This window comes from Micromys minutus, assembly GCF_963924665.1.
Source record: "Micromys minutus genome assembly, chromosome: 20".
NCBI classification, from domain to species: Eukaryota; Metazoa; Chordata; class Mammalia; order Rodentia; family Muridae; genus Micromys; species Micromys minutus.
In genome coordinates, this window is record NC_137955.1 from 19,987,462 (window position 1) to 20,008,690 (window position 21,229).

A 21,229-nucleotide genomic window follows, 5' to 3' on the forward strand; every position below is an offset into this window, starting at 1 on the left:
AATCAGCTTTCCTGAGAGTTCAATTGTGGCAGAAAATGAGAAAGATAGGTTGTATCTCATTAACACAACCCAGTTTAGAGAGGCAAGAGATTACACCTGCCATTTCCACTATGGTTCTTCTAGCTTTGGAAGCTGTTTAGTACCAAGACCACAAAGCACATAGCCCTGGACCTCATACTAACAATGAGCTTCTTCATGTCCGACCAGCAAAAAGTAAATAAAATAAAATACAGTAAAATAAAATAAAGCAATTTTAGAAACGAAACAAGCAAACAATGGTCCCTGAGCAACAGCAAACCAGGAGTGTGGAAGGAGATGAGTAAGTACTAGGAAATGAAGACACAGAAGGTAAAAAGAGAGGTAGAGTGCGGCCAGCCGGACTTTAATGTTCTCCATGATCTTCTTTGGCTTCACTTACAAAACAAAAAGACAAAGATGAATAATTTCATTCTGACAATAAGATAGTATTAGATCCTGTACCCTACTGAGCATGGAGCTATGTAATCCTACCTCTGGTTATATTCTAGGAGACTAGTGAAAGGTGGTGTGTGTGTGTGTGTGTGTGTGTGTGTGTGTGTGTGTGTGTGCTTGTGTGTTTGTGTGTGTGTTGCAGATGCAAAATAAGCACTCTACCACTAAGTCAGATCCCATTGCTGAAAGTATATATAATAAATAAACTATGTATTACATATGTTTGTAAAGTATATATGTATAATAAATATAATATGAGGACAAATAGCAAACACAGAAGGTTTTCTTTAAGGATAAAATGGATGCAGAAATATTTATATGTTAAGTTGCATTTCATTGTGTATTATGTTATTGTTAAATAGCTTCTATTTCCTGTATTCTTTAAGACTTGGGAGAATCCTGTCTCTGACATTTCACTGTCAAATCTTTCTCCATTTCATCACTTTGTCTGTCCCTCAATTAGATGTCACTTTCAAACATGGCTGCTTCCATTCTACAAACTAATTTTACCTTAAAGATGTGTACTAATGGTGTGTCTATATTCTACCCAAAGAGATTTAAAGTGTTTCATTTTGCCCTAGGTCATTGGATTGATCCCCTGCTAAAGCAGCTATGTTTCTGGATTAAAATTTGTCTACAGAAAAAAAAATCTTCTACAGAAGTGGATGTGAAGAGATAGGGACTAGAAGGAGAGGAGGGAATAGAAGCTGTAGTTGCGATATAATATGCAAGAAATGGATAAATTTCAAATAATCATAGAGACTTCACAGAAGAGAAATAACAAGGTGACAAACCACATTTTCATAAAGCAAATAACTAATACAGCAAAAGTTTTTACAGTTTTAATTCAGAGGACAGTAACAAAGAATAAAGAGTAAGTGACTAATATGGAAAGAATATTCATGCATATGGCCCATTTCATTCCTGAATGAAAAAAAAATAAACAAATAACATTTGAATATGTGATGTAAGCAGATCTCACCCACCCTGAGGGAAATATGAGAAGAGTCTGAGTGATAAACGATGAGACTCACTTATGATCAATGCCCACAGCAGGTGTGGGCATGGAGATACAAATCGGATCTCATCAAACTGATGGGAAAATTCGAGGCAGCTGGGAAAACGTGTGTTGTGAATATAATTTGGGCTGCTAAGCCTAGGGGCAGACAAAAATACAACAAGATTAATCCGTAAGGATTTATGTTGATTGGGTTTACAACTGGGACTGGGGAACTGGCGTGACCATGCCCACACAAGTGCATACTTCATATTTTTCTTTAAAAATAAATTCTTTTAGACATGCCTCCAAATAAAATAGAAGATGTGAACAGTTCTCAGTATTTTAAGATTTAGAAATATATCTTTTAAGGACATTTAACTTATTCATTTATTGAATAAGAATCAGTGAGCATCTAATACATGCTGACAACATTCTGAAAAGAGGATCTATAACTCACTAGCAAACTGTGCTCTGAATATACATATAATGTGCATATATATGGAGAAAGAAGACACGTAGAGACAGAAACAGGAAGACAGAGAAACCGAGAAAATTAAACCACAGATTATTTAGAAGAAAAATCAGGACTCTGTTTCCACCCAGAGGCGACTTCCAGATGCAGAGCGGAGCCTGGCCTACCTGCCAGGCAGAACGGCGGCTCATAGAGGCTGAGCAACTGCGATTGGGAACAGAAAATTAGAACTTCTGTTTACACCCGGAGGCGACTTCCGGACGCAGAGCAGAGCCTGGCCTACCTGCCACGCGGAACTGCGGCTCATAGAGGCTGAGCAACTGATGAGTGGGAGACCTAGACCGCAGGGGAGCAGAAAGATCTCTGTGGAGTACACAAGGAAAGTGCACCCCCTGCCTTGCCCTGCCCGGCCGTGCCTGATCCAGCAAACAGAAACAGAACGTTGGAACTTCTGCTCACACCCGACAACTCTGAGGTATAAAACAGGGCTCGACCCATCTGACACCTCAACCAGTGGAGAACCAGGGTCACAGACCAGATACAAGGGAAAGGTAAGAACATATCACTGACAACAAAATGGCAAGAGGAAAGAGAAAGAATATATCCCAAGGGAACCAAGACAATCTAGCAACACCAGAGCCCAGCTCTCCCATAACAGCAAACATCGGAACTCCAAACACTCCAGAAAAAGAAGACACAGACCTGAAATCATGCCTCAAGACGCTGATAGAGTTATTTGAACAAGAAAGGGAGGAAAATAAAAAAGATTCAGAAGCTTTTAAAGAAGAAACAAGAAAAACACTCAAAGAACTCAAAGAACAAGAGGAAAACAGAACCAAAGAAATAAAGGAATGGAAGAGAGAAATTAAAACAGAGATTGACACAATAAAGAAAACACTAAAAGAGATAACCCTAGAGTCAGAACACCAAAAACAGAAATCAGGAGTCACAGAAGCAAGCATTTCCAATAGATTACAAGACATCGAAGAGAGAATCTCGGGGGCAGAAGACAACATTGCAAACATAGACAAAACAGCCAGAGAAGATGCAAAAAACAAAAAGCTCCTAACCCAAAATGTCCAGGAAATCCAAGACACAATGAGAAGACCGAACCTAAGGATAATAGGAATAGAAGAGGGAGAAGAGTATCAACTAAGGGGCACAGTAAATATCTTCAACAAAATCATAGAAGAAAACTTCCCTACCCTCAAGAATGAGATGACCACGAGCATAAAAGAAGCCTTCAGAACTCCAAATAGGTTGGACCAGAAAAGAAATACCTCCCGACACATAATAGTCAAAACACCAAGCGCCCAAAGTAAAGAAAGAATACTAAAAGCAGTAAGGGAAAAAGGTCAAGTAACATATAAAGGCAGACCAATCAGACTCACACCCGATTTCTCAACAGAGACTATGAAAGCTAGAAGAGCCTGGACAGACATCATGCACTCCTTAAGAGAGCACAAGTGCCAGCCCAAGCTGCTATACCCAGCAAAACTATCAATCACCATCGATGGAGAGACAAAGATATTTCAAGACAAATCAAAATTCACACAATATCTGACCACAAACCCAGCACTACAATGAATTATAGGTGGAAAACCCAATACAATGAGGGAAAATACAGCCTAGTAAGAACAAGAAAACTCCTAAACAAGAAAACTAAAAGAAGAAAAAAACACAGACTCAACTCAATCCAAAAAAGGAATAATGGCAGGAAACAGAAACAACTATTCCTTGATATCTATTAACATAAATGGTCTCAACTCCCCAATAAAGAGACATAGACTATCAGACTGGATACATAAACAAAATCCAGCCTTTTGCTGCATACAGCAAACTCATCTCAGAGACAAAGACAGACACTATCTCAGAGTAAAAGGGAAAAAAACATCCAAGCAAACAGCTCCAAGAAGCAAGCTGGAGTGGCTATTCTAATAACGAATAAAGTAAATTTCCAACCAAAAGTTATCAAAAAAGATAAGGAAGGACACTTTTTACTCATTACAGGGGAAATCTGTCAGGAGGAACTCTCAATCCTTAACTTATATGCTCCAAATAAAAAATCACCCACATTCATAAAAGAAACCCTACTAAAGCTCAAAAAATACATTTCACCCCACACAATAATAGTGGGAGACTTTAATACCCCACTCTCACCAATGGACAGATCAGGGAAACAGAAACTGAACAAGGACACTGCAAAACTAGCAGAGACTTTGAACCAACTAGAATTAATAGATATATACAGAACATACTATCCCAAAGTAAAGGAATACACCTTCTTCTCACCACCCCATGGCACCTTCTTGAAAATTGACCACATAATTGGACACAGAAAGAGCCTCCATCGATATAAGAAGATTGAAATACTCCCATGCATCCTCTCAGATCACCATGGTCTACGGCTGGTCTTTAACAACAACTAAGACAACAAAAAGCCCACATACACATGGAAACTAAACAATGCTCTGTTAAAGGATAGCAGGGTCAAAGAAGAAATAAAGAAAGAAATTAAGGATTTTCTAGAATTCAACGAAAACGAAAACACAACATACCCAAACCTATGGGATGCAATGAAAGCAGTTTTGAGAGGAAAACTAATAGGCCTAAGTGCTTCCAAAAAGAAACTGGAGAGAACTCACATCAGCAACCTCACAGCACAGCTAAAAGCCCAAGAACTAAAGGAAGCAGATATACCCAAAAAGAGTAGACGGCAAGAAATAATCAAAATAAGAGCAGAAATAGACCAAATAGAAACAAAAAGAACCATTGAAAAAATCAACAAAACCAAGAGTTGGTTCTTTGAGAAAATCAACAAGATTGATAAACCCCTAGCCAGACTAACTAGAGGGCAAAGAGAGAGTATCCAAATTAACAAAATCAGAAAGGAAAGTGGAGACATAACAACTGAAACTGAGGAAATTCAAGAAATCATCAGATCCTACTACAAAAACTTATACTCCACAAAATTGGAAAATCTGGAGGAAATGGATGAATTCCTAGACATATACAAGGTCCCAAAGTTAAACCAAGACCAAGTAAACCATCTAAATAACCCTATAACACCTAAAGAAATAGAAGAAGTCATCAAAAGCCTCCCAACCAAAAAAAGCCCAGGTCCAGACGGGTTCAGTGCAGAATTTTATCAGACTTTTATTGAGGATATAACACCAATACTCGCCAAACTATTCCAAAAGATAGAATCAGATGGAATATTACCCAACTCATTTTTTGAGGCTACAATAACCCTCGTACCTAAACCACACAAAGACCCTACAAGGAAAGAGAACTTCTGACCAATCTCACTTATGAACATTGATGCAAAAATACTCAACAAAATCCTTGCAAAACGAATCCAAGAACACATCAAAACAATCATTCATCATGACCAAGTAGGCTTCATCCCTGGGATGCAGGGATGGTTTAACATAAAGAAATCCATCAATGTAATCCACCATATAAACAAACTCAAAGACCAAAATCACATGGTCATCTCACTAGATGCTGAGAAAGCATTCGACAAAATCCAACACCCCTTCATGTTAAAAGTTCTGGAAAGAACAGGAATCCATGGCCCATACTTAAACATAATAAAAGCTATATACAGCAAACCAACAGCCAACATCAAACTTAATGGTGAGAAACATGAAGCAATCCCACTAAAATCAGGGACTCAACAAGGCTGCCCATTTTCTCCTACCTATTCAACATAGTACTGGAAGTCCTGGCTGGAGCAATTAGACAGCAAAAGGAGATCAAGGGGATACAAATCGGAAAGGAAGAGATAAAAACATCACTCTTTGCCGATGACATGATAGTGTAATTGAGTGACCCCAAAAATTCCACCAGAGAACTCCTACAGCTGATAAACAAGTTCAGCAAAGTGGCTGGATACAAAATTAACTCAAACAAATCAGTAGCCTTCCTGTACTCAAAGGACAAACATGTGGAGAAAGAAATTAGGGAAAAGGAACCCTTCACAATCGTTACAAAAACTATGAAATACCTTGGTGTGACTCTAACTAAGGAAGTGAAGGACCTGTATGACAAGAACTTCAAACCTCTAAAGAAAGAAATTGAGGAGGATCTCAGAAAATGGAAAGATCTCCCATGCTCATGGATTGGAAAGATTAACATCTTAAAAATGGCCATCCTACCAAAAGCAATCTACAGATTCAATGCAATCCCCATCAAAATTTCAACCCAGTTCTTCATGGAATTGGAAAGATCAATGTGCAATTTCATCTGGAATAAGAAAAGACCTAGAATAGCGAAATTCATCCTCAACAACAAAAAAACATCTGCGGGAATCACTATCCCTGACCTCAAGCTATATTACAGGGCAATTGTGCTGAAAACTGCATGGTCCTGGTACAGAAATAGGCAAGTGGATCAATGGAATAGAATAGAAGATCCAGAAATGAGCCCTCATGTATATGGTCACCTGATTTTTGACAAAGGAGCAGTAAACATTCAATGGAAAAAGGACAGCCTATTCAACAAATGGTGCTGGTCCAACTGGCACTCAACATGCAAAAGAATGAAAATAGACCCGTTCTTATCTCCTTGTACAAAGCTCAAGTGTAAGTGGATTAAAGATCTCCACATTAAACCAGATACACTGGAACTATTAGATGAGAAAGTAGGGAAAACCTTAGAACCCATAGGCACAGGAGAAAATTTCCTGAAGAAAACACCAATGGCTCAAGCTCTAAGGTCAAAGAATAACAAATGGGACTTAATGAGATTGCAAAGTTTCTGTAAGGCTAAGGACATCGTCAAGAAAACAAAACGGCAACCAACAGAATGGGAAAAGATCTTTACCAACACCATATCAGATAGAGGCCTAATATCCAAGGTGTACAAGGAACTCAAAAAGCTAGAGACCAGAGAATCAAATAACCCTATTAAAAAATGGGGTACAGAGCTAAACAAATCATATTCAGTTGAGGAACACCGAATGGCCGAAAAACATCTGAGGAAGTGCTCGACATCCTTAGCCATCAGGGAAATGCAAATCAAAACAACCCTAAGATTCCACCTCACACCAGTCAGATTGGCCAAGATCCAAAACTCAGATGACAGCAGATGCTGGCGAGGCTGCGGAGAAAGAGGAACACTTCTCCACTGTTGGTGGGGTTGCAAGCTAATACAACCACTCTGGAAATCTGTCTGGCGATACCTCAGAAAATTGGATATAGTACTACCTGTAGACCCAGCTATTCCACTTCTGGGCATATACCCCAGAGACACTTTAATACACAACAAAGATATATGCACCACAATGTTCATAGCGGCTCTATTTATAATAGCCAGAAGCTGGAAGGAACCCAGATGTCCTTCAGAAGACGAATGGATACAAAAATTGTGGTACATATACACAATGGAATACTACTCAGCCACCAGAAACAATGACTTAACCAAATTCTTAAGAAAATGGCTGCATCTAGAGAAGATCATCCTGAGTGAGATAACCCAGTCACAAAAGAACAGACATAATATGCAGTCACTGATAGTGGGATGCTAACCCCAGAGGCTTGCACTCCCCCCAGAAACAACTCACAGACTGTATGAAGTCCAAGAAATAAAGAAAACAAAAAATATACATATATTCACAAAACAAGAAGACTTTGACTATTTCCATGTTGCGTTTTGTTTTGCATGTACTTTATGCTTATTGCAACTAGTATGTTTTCAATGCATACTGTCAAGCCCTTGAAAAAAATCAAGTACTGACTAAAAAACATATTCACATGGTTTTATGTAAAATTTATTTTAATGTCTGAAAAAACAGTACTGACAAAATGTATAATTTTAAGCAAAAAAATGTTTAAAATCTTTACATTTATCTTTGTTTTGCAAAATAAAGTCGTTTAAAAAAACAAAAAAAGAAAAAACATTACTGACAAAAATGTATAATTTTAAGCAAAAAATGTTTAAAATCTGTACATTTATCTTTGTTTTGTAAAATAAAGTCGTTAAAAAAAAAGAAGAAAAATCAGTCATCGTGTCTTAAAATATGCATAAATCTTAATAAATAAATTTTTATAATTATTTTTTATTTATTATTTTTATTTATTTACATTTCAATTTTTCTCCCTCTTCTCAGTTTCCCCTTTATATCCACCTATTCCCTCCTCCATCCTTCTCCCTCTGTGAGAATGCTACCCCACTCGCCAACACACTCCTGCCTCAGTGGCCCAGCAATTCTTTATCCTGGGTCATTGAGCCTTCACAAGACCAAGGGGCTCCCTTCCCAGTGATGCCAGATAAGGCCATCCTCTACTTCATATCTAGTTGGAGCCAAGGATATCCCTTGTGTATTCTTTGGTTGGTGGTTTAGTCCCTGGGAGCTTTGCGACATCTGATTGGTTGATATTGTTCTTTCTACAAGGTTACAACCTCAGCTCCTACAGTCCTTGCCCTAACTTCCCCATTGGATCCCCACACTTAGTCCAAATTTTAACTGTGTACATCTGCATCTGTATTGGTCCAGCTCTGGCAGAACCTCTCAAGAGACAGCTATACCTAGATCCTGTCAGTAAGCTTTTCTTAGCATCAACAATAATGTCTGGGCTTGGTGTCAGCAGATGATATTGAAGCCTAGGTAGGGCAGTCTCTGGATGGCCTTTCTTTCCACTTCTGCTCCACTTTCTGTCTCTGCATTTCCTTCTGACAGGAGGAATTCTGGATAAAGATTTTGGAGGTGGGTTGCCACATCCCCCATGTCTTTTCTAATATTGTTATATTTGTTATTCAATATATATCTAAATTTCCTTCAGACCATAAATACAGTATTATTGTTCAGTTTCAAATGAAACAAAGAATAACAAGTAATACTTGAAAGTCCACCTTAATCTTCATAATTTCTAAACTAATACCTACCGAGTATTCATCTTCTCTGCCTTCTCAGAACTCATGCACATCTCCTCAGTACATATGTGTGGATTTTCCAATTATTGATCGTTTAAAAAGCAGTGATGCCTAAACTTAGTCATCGTTTACTTAACAAGAATTCCCGAGACAATTAGTAGGCAAAAAGAAAAGGAAATTGGAAGAACAAGTAATTGCATAAAATAAGATTAATGTAGACTTTTTTGTGATGAGCAATAGAAACTGTGGCTAGCAGTGCAGTGTGACAAGAACTTTTAATGCCAACACTTGGAGGCTGATGAAGGAAGAATCTTGATCATAGAAAAAAGCACTCTAAAAATACTATGAAAAATAAAATATCATGTTTATTTACAATATTTTATATAGTGATTTAGAGGTCATAAATTCACTTCTCAGAATGCTGTCAGTGTATATTTTTAATATATATTATATCTGTGTATATATATATATGTGTGTGTGTGTGTGTGTGTGTATATACACATATATACATATATTATATCTACATCTTCATCCACATCTACATCTACATCTACATCTACATCTACATCTACATCTACATCTACATCTACATCTACATATACATATACATATACATATACATATACATATACATATACATATACATATACATATACATATACATAATGTACATATACTGGATATCCCAGAACTCACTATACATATACCAGGTTGGCCTAAAACTCACAGGACTCCTCCTATGTCTGCCTGAGGAGGTCTGAGATTACACATATGTCCTCCCATATCCAATTTCCAAAGAAGTTTTAGAATGGCAGAACAGCAAGTGGTGAAGGATGAACCCATGATCTCTGTGCACAGCTCAGTGAGCAGAGCAAATGCAGTAACTAAATTCTTCCTACCACTTTTGCAAAGGTGGGGGATTAAATTTATTATACCACTATTTAAACTTCATTTCAGATCATTGTACTTTAATGTAATAACTACATTAAAGTGATTTGGGTGTTTCACTTATCTAAATATGTGTCTTTAATTTTTCTAATGGATCACTATAATGAGAGTTGGGCTTGTTTCATAGGAGTGCAGAGAGACATTAATTACATAAAAGCAAAGAGACATTTATTTAAGAAATGTACTTGTCTGGAAATTAAATTTTAGTTAAAGTATAGTTAGCTTGTATGACTAGTTTAAGACTATCAGAATAAAATCAAATACAAGCATGTAAAATCAATATATAGTCGCCTAGGATGTTAACTGTTGGCCAGCCTATATGAGATATGCTAGTTAGTTTTAACTGTTAACTTCACACAATCATCTGGAATGAAAATCTTGAAGCAAAATTACTAAATCAGCTTGTCCAAAACAAGAGGATTGTTTTGATATTAATTTATGTAGAAAGGCCTTGCCCACTGTGAACAGTGCTATTCACTAGGCTAATATAGAACTATGTAAGACTGAAAGCAATAGAGCAAATAAAGATCCATGCTAGCTTAGATTTAAAGTGCTCTCTCTCTCTCTCTCTCTCTCTCTCTCTCTCTCTCTCTCTCTCTCTCTCTCTCTCTCTCTCTCTCTCTCTCTCACACACACACACACACACTCTCTCTCTCTCTTGCTTTCGCTCTCTTTCTCTCTCCCAGATGGTCACTTGACTTTCCTAGACTGTAACCTGAAACTGTAACTCAAATAATTTCTTTTTTCTCTTGTGGCCTTTTCTCAGGGTATTAGTCCAGCAACAGGGATAAAACTAAAATGATAATGTGCTCACAATGGAGACTACAGCTGAAAGACCATGATTGTTTCGGTAAAAAGCAACAGACTTGTAGCATGAAGTCTCTCAAGATATTGAGTTCATTTTATAATCATGTCAAACATAGTATAAGGTACATAACTGTAGAAAAGAGCTAGTTTCATCAAATAGAAATCAAGTTGATCATGATGATGAGTGAGAAGAACTGGTTTGCTTTATACATATATCTCAAATGACCATCTTTATTTGGCAAATATAACAGTATTCCTCAAGGATATCTTACGAGATCCTTTCTTCCAACATTTTGTTTTGTAACTGTGAACATATAGATGAGCTCTTGGATGTCTTTCATTTTAAGAGCTCACAATGAAGATTGTGGGTCTTTGAGTACATTGCTTAAGGCATCTGTATAGGAATCATCACCTCATACAGCCTCAGTTACACAAATACCTTCAGCTTAATCTAACCCTACCCCACATGAGTTCGCTTGGCATCATCTGTCCCAGCTTCTGATCTTCTACATGAGTCAAGATGCCTGCTAATTTGGAGAAGTGGTCCCAACATATTTTGTCCATTCTTTAAGGGGCAAAATCATCACATGTCAACCAATGCTTTAAATGTACTCAAAACAAACTTCTGTAGTTGTTACTTTTTGGTTCAGATTTGCCTTGCAAAGTCATCCAAGAAAACCTGTATATATTTCAAAAAAGCAATTTAGAGAAAGAAAAATGACACATTGCTTCCACAGACTGATTACTGTTTCCCCAAGAGACCAGAATAAAAAATGTCCTTGCTGGTCATCATTATCTGTACACACCACAGTCGGTCCTGCATTCCATAAAGATCATACATGCTTAACAAGTATTTAAGATAAGTATACCAAAATGATAGCCTCTCTTGATATGGATTACATAAAACAAAACAGCTGTATTGTTAATAAAGAAACCATGGTGGTAATTGATAATAAGTCCCTGTGTTCTATATCCCATGGAGAAGTTGTTGTATATACATTGAGAGAGACAATTACCAAAGGACATTATATGAAGTACTAAATTACTGGCTACAAAGAACACCTTTGAAAGTGACAATCTTCATTGTGTGTGTTGCATTAAATATAGTATTACATAGAGAATTTTATATAATTCACATTATATTACATATATATTATATAAGAGGGTCCTCAGAAAGGAAGAACACTGAAATGTCAATCATCCCCCACATTGGCCGCCAAACAAGCATCACAGAACATCTTTCACTTCTCCTTCTTGGAAGGATTATGATAAAGTGTATGCTCTATTTTTAGCTTTATTTCAATATACAAAGTATACCACATCTCACTCTTGACTGTCTTCTCCCTTGATGCTAAGGTGCTTCATCAGGAATAAGTTTGGAACACAAGCAGGAGAATCAAAGTTACAGCTCCAACTCTGCCATTTTCTGTGTGACACAAGACAGGTTCACTTCTCTTAAGCTCTCACTTGCTCAGAGCTTCAATCTTCTTTCCCAAAGTGAACTCCAGACTTAGACGAGTTTTTACCAAGTTTAGTCTGCTCACCTCCTAACTACCTTTCTCCTGTCTTCTTTTATCTCCACCCCCATTTTTCTTTCCACCTAGTTTCAGTAATCTGGGTCCATCTCCCTCCATGGCTCTTACACCTATGATCTCAGAACCATCATTCAGCTATTCTTCTATATAATTTACAGAATTTGCTTGTATATTAATAATTCAACATATGTGAAAATTTTAGAAAGGATGATGAAACAATTGTTATTAAATGTATTATGACTGTTATCCACATGGTAATGTTTAGAAATATAACCTAGGCATGTTACTCACTGCTGAAAGTTCTTCAATGGCTTCAGTTAGGATGAACAAACTCTAACAAAATATATATATAAACTACAGTGTTCCTGGTATGTACCAGCTTAATCAGTGTAATTATTTGAATATGCTTGTACCAGGGAGTGGCACAATAAGGTGTAACCTTGCTGGAGTGGCTGTGGCCTTGTTGAAAGAAGTGTGTCACTGTTTGGGTGGGCTTTGAGACCCTGCCCCTAGCTACCTGGAAGATATTCTTCTCCAAACTACTTTCAGACCAATATACAAAACTCTTGGTTCTTTTTCCAGCACTGTGTCTGTCTAGATACTGCCAGGCTTCCTGCCATGATGATAATGGATGGATACTCTGAATATACAAGCCAGCCCCAATTATACATTGTCCCTTATAAGAGTTGCCTTGGTCATGGCATCTCTGCTCAGTAATGGAAACCTAAGACAACAGTATTGCCTCTGATTCTGATTCTGCAATAGAGAGGAATACAGATGTTTTGGAATTAACTTGTTAAAAACTGCCCATAGTTTCAAGTCTCAGTCTGAGCCTTTCTTCCCTAGAGGGCCACGGTCTCTCTTAATACTTGTTTATAGAACCCAATTTGATCTATTTTATTTTATGTCTAGTATTTGAAGGCAATACAGTTTCCTTTGATCAGTAACTATTTGCTATAATCAAAAAGTCATTACTTATATGGGTGTTGTTTTAGGAATAATCATCAAGATATGTTAAAGGTACTGAGCAGTGTGAAGAAAGATGCTAGGCCATTGGAAACCTGCCACCATGGCATTCCCAAATCCATGAGAATGGATAGAAATAACAACCTGTGTTAAATACAAAAGTAAGACCTGTTAGCCCATGCCTTTAATCCCAGCACTCAGAAGACACATTCAGGCAGATCTTTGAGACTTCAGGAACAGATTGATCTACACAGAAAGTTCTAGGACAACCAGAGAAAGGAAATTTTAATTTTAATCAACAAGTATTTTAATGTGATATTATTATACTGTTTTTTACATATGCATGTGTATGTGTGTGTGTATGTGTTTGCGCATACACACACATACACATACAAGCTGTTTCAAGACTCTAGGTCCTATATCCTTACTTGTGTCTGTAATCCAGACTTCTACTTATAGCGCATCAATAGAAGAGAAAATAATTTTCTAGACATCTGCATGATTGCAAAGAAGGGTTCAGACAGGAGCAGAACAAGACTGAAGAACAAGAGGTTAACATAGTATGGCAGTTTCTAAGTGGAAAGAGGAAAGATTGGATACAAGAGCAGTATTCTGCTTCCTAGTTTTATTCCCTAGGGTAAAATATGTTTAAACTAAAAACTGTTTAGTCTCTATAGAACTGTTCTGACTGCCTCTGTGTAAGGGGCCAAGGCCCCAGGTGATGACTATTCATGCAGATAAATAAATACACGGAAGAGGGAGTGAAAAAGAACTTCAGACATGCTTAGAGAATAAAACCACATATGTTCCATCTTTTACTTTTAAGATCTGAATGATGATGCCTTATAAGGAACGTCTGAGTTTTTTTTTTTTTTTCAAGGAAATAGAGAAATCTGAAGAGAAATGTTCTGGAAAATTCGAAACACTAACATTGACTAGTCGAGAATGCAGATAGATTCTGTTTTGATTAAATAGTAGTCACATCATGAGCAACAAAAGACCTAGTTTTAGTTCATGGAGCTTTGACTTCTCCAAGTTGTTTACAGCAAAAGGACTCCAGACGTGCACATAGGAAAGCTCCCAACAAATGCACTGCATGTGCCAGTTCATAGACACATAATGAACTTATAATCAAGCCATGTTGACAGCTTCATTGCTTTCAGTAAGACCCTGCAAACACTTGGATATATTATAGTAAACATCCCAGATTTCCTTCTTCTACTTTTTGATCCCAGCATTCTTGATAAGGGTGGGGAAGAAAGAAGGGCACACATTAAGGAAAGGCGTTTCCTCTCTTTTTAAATTAAATGAGTCTTTAGAGGATAACTCAAAAAGATTATTTATGGACTGTACATAACTTTTATTGAATTCATGAATATTTTTCTCTGGTTGTTGTGATTTTTTTTTAATTGTGTGGCGGAAAGTTCCTTTCCCTTCTCAAAAGTGTTAAAATTGTTTATCAAATGCATCTGCTGCCTCCTATTCTGAATCTACAACAGAACTTGTTTATAAACCATCGTACACAGCACACAGTGGAAATTTTGGACATGTCGGGATAGTCTAATAGGAACATAATCAAAAAGCCAGAAGAGTTTTTAGGAGTTATGTTTTTTATCAATAATCTTCATAACCACAAGAAAGAAATAATTACATACAACTAGGAAAGCCACTTGACTGAACCCAATTCACACACAGCTCTTTCCCATGCTGCTGAATGAATATTCTAATCTATTATCACAGGTAACAAGGTTTTTCTAAAACCTTGTATGAAATTCTTGTCTTATGTGTTATCTCTGTTACTTCCACAGGTTGTCAAACTTTAGAAATATAGTTGTAGAAAACTCTTTTTTGCACATTGGGTAAAGCACCTCTGTTGTTGCTGTTAAGGATGCATGACTAATACATCCCAGGTCTGTTTAACCTACGCTGATTGCACTGATGTCTTTTTCCTTCCATTGCAAGGAGAGCTATTTCCCTAAGCTGAGAAACACTTGTGCATCCCAGGCCTTCCCCTGAGCACCCCTCCTTGTGACTTTCTGGACACTAACCAACCTGTGTGGTTCTAGGACTACTGCTGTCAATGCATGTAGCCTTGAATTGCAGGATTCTCTCCACAATGTTAGTTTATATGCCTGCAACATCCCCACGGGCCTTAAAAGGTTGACTTTGGCTGTGGGACAGGAATCATTGCATCCATGTGGAATTGGATGAAAATGGGAGCTTCTAACAAAGACCTAAACATAAATCAAGGGGGGCAAAGCAGAATGTTGTAGATTAGAGTCTCGGCTGAATGCAATTTATATGTTATACCAAAACAAGCAAGTCTGGGGTTGAAATGTTTAGTTATCACTTCACTCAAGTTAAAGAAACTCATGCCCATTGAGTTTGATGGTTGGATTAAATGCCAGGTATAAGAAAACATTGTTTTCTCCTCTACAATGTGAAGAAGTGTCTTTTGCTTTGCCATTCTCATCTTTGAACTAAATGAGATTTTCTTTGGACCACAGACGTGCAATAAGTCACTTCAAACGTTAAACTAACGTATTCCTAGTACAACTTGCTTTCTTTTGAAAGGCAAGGAAACATGGCAAATTCTATTAACCACATTTTTGTTATTATTACTATCATTATCAACATTATTATTATTTAATAAGGGCCTTGGAAGTTTAATATTAATGAGGACATAGATGAAAAAACTTGAAGTCCATGGTATCTACAAATGAATATGAAAATAAGTGAAAATGAACCCCTTATAAGGAGAGACTGTGATAGTCCATCATGTAGGTTTTGGGGCACTTTGTCCTCCATTTAAAAGACAGCATAAGTCCTGATTGAGACTAGGGCAGTAAATGACGGTGATTGGAACAATCTTACCCAATGAGTATTAAATATTCCTATTCCTTCCTATTCTGTATTAGATTAGAAAAAATATACATCACATCAATATACAACGACAGCATCAATAGACATACTAATATTAGATAGAAAAATTTTCAGGGCTCCACCCCTAGACAAAAAGCTAGAGACAACTAAGAAATGCTAAAAGTAACATTTTCCCAAGAAGAAACCCTCAAATTCATTACCCAATACTAAGTATAATAATTTAAGAAGGAAAGGCTAGTAGTATGAGAAATACCAAATGTGGTGAGGAAATTGGGAGATGCTAGAGGAAAGAAATCAATGGCAAAAAAAATATCATTTTATTTTCAAGAAGAGGAGAATGGAAATGGGGGTGGGCTGTGTGAGGGGAGAACTGGGAGGATAGGGGCTGATATTGGTATGTAAAGTTAATCAATCAATCAATCAATAAAAACTAGTTTCTCACAGAGTATGAGGCCTCAAACAGGGTCATCATAGACTTACAGGCACTTGATTAAAATATAAATCCTACAGCCCTACCCAAGGTTTCCAAACATGAGTCCAGAACTCTGTGATTTTTAATAGCTCTCTATCACCCTGAAGTCCTGATGCCTGCCGAAGGTGAGAATTACTGGAGAGGCAGTGCCTAGAGTCCTACCCACACTCCCGCCTATTCAGAGTTTCTCCTCCACTCCCTGCTCAGGAACAAGCCATTTACAGTAAGCTCGAAGAGCAGACACTCGAGTCTTCAACTTTTAAAAGGTAATGTGTAGCTCAGAGAATGTATCTATCACATTAATGAGATCCTTGCTGCCTAGCAATCCATACTAAATGCTTATAGAATACACAGTGGTATGCCAACAAGCTTTGTGATCCATCACATTTTCCATGAATCCAATTTCAAAGCCTAGTATGAGAGCCTTAGTGACTATAGCCAAAAATTCCGGTAGGTTTCATTGGATCAACACGGTGAGACTGGATGAATTATTTGTTTTCTTCCATTGCTTAGTATAAGCATAGTATTTTCCCATACATAGGGTTTTACTCCTCAGAGACCATGTAACTCAGATAACACTGAGAAGCCACATACATGTAATAAGCAAAAATATACAGACTGCACTGACAGAGATATTGGCAGGGTTTCCCTTGGTGACTTCATAGCTTCTGTCTTGCTTAGTGAAAATCAATAATAAAATTCAGAAAGAGTTATTACTTTGCTGTGGACTTCAATGAACAATGTGCCCCACTGTAAACTTAGTATTGCAGTGGCCTTTGTATTTTTCCAAAGATTTCTTACAGTTTATTGTGAAGATTATTTCCTCTGGTGAAAAGAACATAAGTGCTTCTCCTTGTGCAGCAATATGAAAAGGAATGCTTTCTGTAGCACAGACTGTCTCAGGAACGTGCCAGGAAATAACTACTTAGAGTATGTTCTTTATCAGCATCACCAACTTGGACACTGATTTTGGTTAAACTTGAAAAAAAAAATTTAACTTCCAAAGAAAAACTCAACAATCAACAAGTTGGCAGGAGAGTTAGGAAGGCAAGGCCCAGCCATTACACAGGCGCTCGGTGAGGATGATGCTCTTCTAAAACAAAGCCACAGACTTTTCATCCCATGTTGACACCTACTCTGGAAGTCTCCTTCCAGCGTCCTCTCTAAGCAGGGCACACATTTGAGGTATGACTCTGACTTCTTTGTCTAGGATATAAATCCTAACACAATATTCAAGGGTAGCTCACAAGACAGCCCAGAAACTCCCAAACGCATCACTGAATCAACAGGAATCAGGACACTCTTTCATCCAGGGCTTGAGGCCAAGAAGAAGTTAGAGCCGACAGCTCTGGTGGAATATTCTCCCACATGTCCTGGTCTCTGTATTGGTGCTTTTGAGAAACAGTGGATACCACTGAGATCTCGATCTCTCTCTCTCTCTCTCTCTCTCTCTCTCTCTCTCTCTCTCTCTCTCTCTCTCTCTCTCTCTCTCTCTCTCTCTCTCCCTCCCCAGGCCTCAGTGCCTTCACTCTTACTGACACCCTAAGGTTAAAATCTCATTGTAACACTCTGTTTCCCTTGCCCTGCAAAACCTCCCATATATCCCTCCTGGTTCTTTTTCAGATCCATGGCCTCTTTGTCATTCCTAATTATTGCACACATGTTTTGTGTGTTTGTGTGTGTGTGTGTGTGTGTGTGTGTGTGTGTGTGTGTGTTTCTAAATACATAAGTTCAACATTCTCATTCTGTATAATGTTACTTGTGTGTATCTTATCCTACTAAGAAATTCAAAGCAATTTTTAAGGGAAAAATCTAAGATTTGTATTTTTCATTTCATTTCTTTTTGATACTTTAAAAATTAAAATACAATTACTTTACTTATATTTTTCCTTCCTATCACTTTCCCACTTTTATACTGATATATATGCATATGTATATGTATATATGTGTACATACATATATATTCATATACACATATACACACACATATATATATACATAAAGAGATATTAAAATATATAAATACAACCTGCTGCATCCATTTTTGTTCTTTGTGTAGATTCAATGGCTGCCCACTTTGTACTAGGTAACCCCTGAGAGGTCTCATCTTTAGAAGGGGCTAATTCTCCCTCGGTCATTAGTTGCCTATAGTTCTTTATCTGGGAGTGGAGACCTGTGATTTTTCCCCTTCCACATTAATATGTCTAATTACACTGACATTGTTCAGGCCTTGTCTAGGTATCTACCTCTAGGAGAAGCTGCTTCCCAGCAGACTTCCTGGCATTCTTATCGTCTTTCTACCTCCTTTTCCACAATGTCCTCTGAGTCGTAGATGCAGGAGCTGTGACACTCACATACCACTTGGGGCCAGGATCCCCACATTTTGCCCATTGGTGATTTCTGTAATGATCACATTATGATGTAAAGAGATTTCTGTTGAAGAGTGATGATGACACTTAGCTGTGTGTATAAGCAAAACATTTAGAACGTGGTTAGGAAACTACTGTCAAAGAAAATAACCACAAAGGGTTGTCATATTGATCACATCCCTTTCAACTATAGGTTCATATTTGTAAATTTCTACAATTTATAAAAACGGCAATAAAGTTCACAAAAGGAATAACACAGGGCCATTACAACATCTTAAATGGTGATCATCCAGTCACATTGGGGAAAACCGTATTTGTACTTGGCCCAAGGAAACCACAGCTGTTTTTAAAGTTTATCAAAATATTCAAAATGTCTGGCCTGAAAACTGAAAACTCAGAAGAATAATCAAGCCTTAGTTTATCCAAGTTCAAAATGCTTTCCCAACACCTCACCATCATCCCACTTCGAAATACGTAACTCCTTAAGTGGCCAGTAAAACTTGAATGTGTGACATCAATGCATCTGCTCATAGATGTAATAGGAGGGCCCAATGATGCAAATTGCTCTTATTTATTAACTGTGATGTAACTGGAGACTGGAGCGATAGTCAGGAATGTGTGGCCATTGCTTCCCACTATCTAACACATGCAAAGCAGGTGCCCTTTTATTCATTAAAATCACATTGAAAGGGATTATTTTTATCTTGTGTTTTTGCGTATCTAAGAAACCAGACACGGCAGCAGAACAATATGCCAAACAGAAGAATGTAATATGACAGATTTAAATATTTTGCACCACAGGGAGCCTTGCAGTACCATGCTTCCAAGTGGGTTTATTTCAAAATAGGGCTTTCTCTAAACCAAAACAAGCTATTATTTTTTTCTATACAGAAACCCAGATCTACGACGCCCTTCGTGACTGCTTGTTTACTGTCTTAGCATCCAACAGAACATAAATAGCAAGAACGATCCTTAGCCCATGGCACTATCCTTGCCTTTGCTTCCATTATCATGTCATTAGTAGCATAAGCAAACCTACCTTGCCCAAGAGGCCATCACAATAGCAGGACCATATTCCATGTGTTCTGTTTGCTGTAAGTTCTGCAGGGTCAATGGAGTTGACTTGCTGTTAACAGAAGAGAGCTTGGGCATCATCAGAGCCTGCTTGGAAACCTTCTACTGCCTGTATCATTCTCTCTGCCTCATCTCCTACAGCATCCATGCTTTAACTCTAGCACTGGCCCTGAGTTCAATACTTTGAAATGGCTTTGGGGCCAAAAAAAAAAAAAAAAAAAAAAAAAAAAAAAAAAAAGCCTCAGTCCTTCTTAGGAAAAAATAAATATATATATAGCAGTCCCTCAGAGTGTTGTACACTTGGACCTTAAATCATTAATAATCCAAGAGCTAAGATAATAGCCTTGTGGCAACTTTTGGTATTCACAGATCATTATGCTTAATCTATACCCAACAAGAAATCTGTTTCAATGTTATGTTCTGTCCTACATGTACTTCATGCTTATGGTAACTAGTGGGATTTCAGTGCATGCTATTAAACCTCTAAAAGAATTCAGTATTGACAAAAATATTCATATTCATAAAAATATTCATATTCATATGCAAAAATGCCTTTAAAAATCTGTATATGTATCTTTTTTAAAAAAAATAAAGTTGAAAGAAAAAAAAAAGAAATGCCTTTGGGAGAAAAAAAACTGATTGTGCACTATTTGTAAATGGGTACATTGCTACTAAACTAATAAAAACGTTTTTACCGAAATTGTATAATGTAAATATGGCTTGATGATATGTTTTCCCTTTTTGATATTTTATAAAAACAGGCTAATCTATAGTACGTATTCCAAACAAAAGAGAGAATAAATGATGGGGCTAAAGGCATGGTGCAGGTGGCAAAATGCTTACTGCACTAGCATAAGGACCCCTGCACTCATGAAAATGCCAAACATGGGGAACTATTTCTATGTCCTAGTGCTGGAGAGGCAAAAACAGGCAGCTTCCTAAAGCTCATAAAACCAGCCTGGTACTATCAGTGAGTTCCAAATTCAGTGAGAAAATTTATCTAACACAATAAGACACAGAGAAATTGAAGGAGGCATTCATGGTCAACATCAGACTTACACATGCACACATATACATGTATACATCAACACGAACATATATGCACATGCACACGTGAAGACACACACGTATAGAGTGGATGAATAAGTATATAAGTGAATGAATGCAGGAATACACTAGACACAAACTATCATACACATAAAAGGCTAAGAGCCTCTGGCTTTTCTGGTTTAAAGCAAGTGCCAAACACATGCATCCCACATATGTTTCTCTGTACAATCTTCCCACGCCCATCCTCTCCTTAATGACTTGCTTTTCCTGAAGGGAACAATTGTAGATAAATACCAGGTGAAATCT